The sequence below is a fragment of the Hydractinia symbiolongicarpus genome, chromosome 7 (genome assembly GCF_029227915.1).
Source record: "Hydractinia symbiolongicarpus strain clone_291-10 chromosome 7, HSymV2.1, whole genome shotgun sequence".
NCBI lineage: Eukaryota > Metazoa > Cnidaria > Hydrozoa > Anthoathecata > Hydractiniidae > Hydractinia > Hydractinia symbiolongicarpus.
In genome coordinates this window covers 20835979-20839369 of record NC_079881.1, presented here as the reverse complement: position 1 = coordinate 20839369, position 3391 = coordinate 20835979, and the positions used below count along the sequence as shown (strand labels likewise).

Below are 3391 nucleotides of genomic sequence, written 5' to 3'. Positions count from 1 at the left end.
TTCTTATGTAAACAACTTTCTGGTATGTAAAATCCTATTGTTATAAACGTTTGATTGACAGATGGTTTAATTTTATAACAAAAACTGCTTGCGTGTTGTTATTTGAGAATTTATGTTTTATTATCATAGATGGTATTACTACGTACGCTAGAGGCCATTATAGACACAGTTGAATCCTATCACTGTAATGGGGGGACACGGCAGGGTTGGGGGGTGGGGGGCCCAGGGGGTTTGGGGGACACGGCGGGGATTGGGGGTTGGGGACAGAAATTCTTCTATCGTTCATTTAACGGATATGATCTCTTCTTCTGACGTAAAATGGTAAAGTGCTAAGGGATTTTGTCCTAACATCGGCATATTCCTATCTCTACGTAATTAAAATGGTTTCTCGCTTTTGGAATATACAGCTCCGGGGTGCTCCAACGGATATCAAAAAACTTGATAGAATAATTCTGGATATCCATTTAGAATTGTCGAATATACGCGCTTTTTTAGGACCTAATAAAATCCGAGGTCAGCTTGACTGTTCTTATTTTTAGGCTCTTTTGAGTGTCATTGTGTTCTTATTTATGAATTTCTTATTCTAATGTCTCTGACATTTGTGTGTTTACATGTAAAAGTTGGTAGTTCTCGTTGTATATGAGAATACTATTATTAAGTTATTGTAGATAAGAAAAATAGCGTCCAAAAGCAAAACATCAGTAACTTGAGAAAGAATTGCAAAAAAATTCTTATCCCAAAGTCAAAACAAGAACAGCCTAAGGGTGTTCTTATTTTGTTCGTATTTTTGGCAAAGTTCGAAACGAATGTCCTTATAAAATTGTTTTTATAAAACAAAAAGGGTGCATCTGTTCAATGTAATTAATTTTGTTTATTCTAAGTCGATAAACAGAAAATACCAAACCTCTTAATATTTATCAAACGAGGTTGTCGTGAAAAAAAAGTTGTTGATAGATAGAGATCAAATATTTGTATAAAATGAATACTTTTAAAAGTTGTGATTCTAAGTCACGATTGGCAAAAGAATTAAATATATTTACTATCTCTTTGAATATATTGAATATATATTCCATAGGTGAGCCACGCTTAACAGTGCAGACCTATGGAAGAAAATATGGAAGTATATATGACCTATGGAAGAAAATATAAACCTGGAATCACTAAAAAAAAATAAAGCAGCAATTAAAAATCTCTCTTTCAGTTTGTATAATAACAACAACCCCATCACAAGTGAAAGATTCTGGATAGTCAAGAAACACAAAATAAAAAAGTTCTTTATGCGTTCATTGTTTGCAAGCATAAATATTGTTTCTTAAAAGCGGGGAAATTTTTTTTTGTGTTTAGTCAGTACTAAATATTTACCCCCCCCCCCCCCCCCCCTCTCCTTAAAACAAAGAACAAAACAAAAAAAAGAAAATGCTATTGCACTGTAAACTGTCCATAAATTAGTGAAATTATTTTAATAAGCATCCACCTTTCTCAGAAAAAAGAAGTTTTTTACATGTTAGCACTAGTAATTTGTATATACATTTTTCCAGACAGCAAATATATTTATAGCCACAGATTATTGTTTATACTCAATAAACAATTCTATTGACTGATTTCCTAGAACTCTTTTCGGAAAATGTTATCATGCATAATAAGTGTGCATACAGAATTTTGTTTAGCATTCTAATTTTATCCTCTTTCGTACTAAAGTACTAGCTATTTATACAAAGCTATCTATACAAATTTGAAAATAGAGGACTTAAAGCATGTCCTACACATGCGCATTAAATGGTAATCTTGCGACTAAGCCTCCACTCCCTGTTTTGAACTCACTGATTGAAGGTTGCACACGGTTTGTAAGTATTAATTTATTATCTTTATGTATCAATCAAAGTATGGGAATGTAAATACATCTTAGTGAAACTGTATATATATTTATATTTAAAAAGAAAGTTTCCCTTAAAAATATATTTAAATATAGCGTTCTTGTAAACTCTATTTTCCTTTATTTTTTCAGTACTTGATAAAATGGGCGTAGGTAAAATTCTACTGATCGTTGGTAGCATTGGTGCATTCATCTTTCTTGCAGCATGTACTTTGGTAATTACTGGACTGTCAGTAAAGCAAGTAGTGATTTTGGGCAAGGGTTATGGAAAATATGTAGACCAGCACAGTGCATTTCCATTGATGATTACTTTGGTGGTAGTGATAACCTTAAGGATTGGTTCAAAGCTGTTCGCGCATTCGCCATTATATCATGCTTAGTTGCTGTTGGGGGTATACTATAGTCGATTTTAGGATTAGTTTCCGATAAAGTTAAAGGATTGTTCGCATCTCTTTTCTTACTCGCTGCTGCAGGCTGCATGGCACTTGCCTTGATTATTTATAGCAGTAAGATTAATCACAGTCCATTATTAAAGTACGGATGGAGCTACATCTTGGGATGGATTGGTACCCTTGGAGCGATTGGGGCAGGAATTATTGGATTCCTGACAGAAAAGTTTTAAAGAAGAAAAAACTGAATTTTCATATCAAACTTTGCGTGGTGATTGTTTTTAGAGTGAAGATTGTAAAACTTTTTAAAGTAAATATACAAACAACATTAAAATATGTTATATTTATATTTTCAATCTATTCAATGTATAGGAAGAAAATTTACAAAATTTACGTTAATTTGAACAACATCTATAAATAATATTTATTGTCTCGAAATAATTATAAGGGGATCGTGTTTTCTGATAAAATAATCTTCAAAAGATAAGTTATAATACACCTTTCCTGAATTTCCTAATTATGCCAAACTCAATTAAAGAGGTCGATACTAAAATGATTCTTATCCCTAAGTTCCTTAACAAAAGGTAAAACAAATTACCTAATTTCCTAAATATTTCTGTTCGTTAAGTGCCTCACTACTGGTATCCATTTCAGGTCAGGCCTCAGACAGTTCACAGGGGATTAGCGATAAATCAAAATTTTGTCTAAAAATATTTTTTTGTGGTAAAACAGTTACATCGGAGCTTAAATTATTGAAGTACCAGTAAGAAAACTACATGTAAATGCCTAAAGCCTTCGCAATAATCCCAAGCTTAAATGATAAGCCTAAAGTTTGAGAAACTCTACATACTGTAGAAAGATGGCTGTTTTATACAAGTTTTTTTTTACCTCTAATATAATTTTGGAAACTTAGGACCATTAAATCAAATATAAATGATAAGCAATAAATTGTTTGTTTACGTATTAGTTAATTTTTTTGTTTCTTTTTTGTTGTTGTTTGATTAGTTTTGCTTGTATCTTTTTATTCGTAATGTGTGTAGTATCATGAAGGTAAAAGACTGAAAAATTAAGGTGCAGTAGCTCACATAAACTACGATCGCTGGCTTTACAAAAGAATCAAATAAATAAA

At 32.0% G+C, this 3391-nt stretch overlaps 1 long non-coding RNA gene across 1 annotated transcript; it reads left to right on the top strand.

The window, feature by feature from the left end:
- The first annotated feature begins 1681 nt into the window (after positions 1-1681).
- Positions 1682-2596, top strand: LOC130649253 (uncharacterized). Its single transcript, XR_008983025.1, has 2 exons — positions 1682-1840; positions 2006-2596. It is a non-coding gene; the product is annotated as an uncharacterized LOC130649253 (long non-coding RNA).
- Positions 2597-3391: the final 795 nt, after the last annotated feature.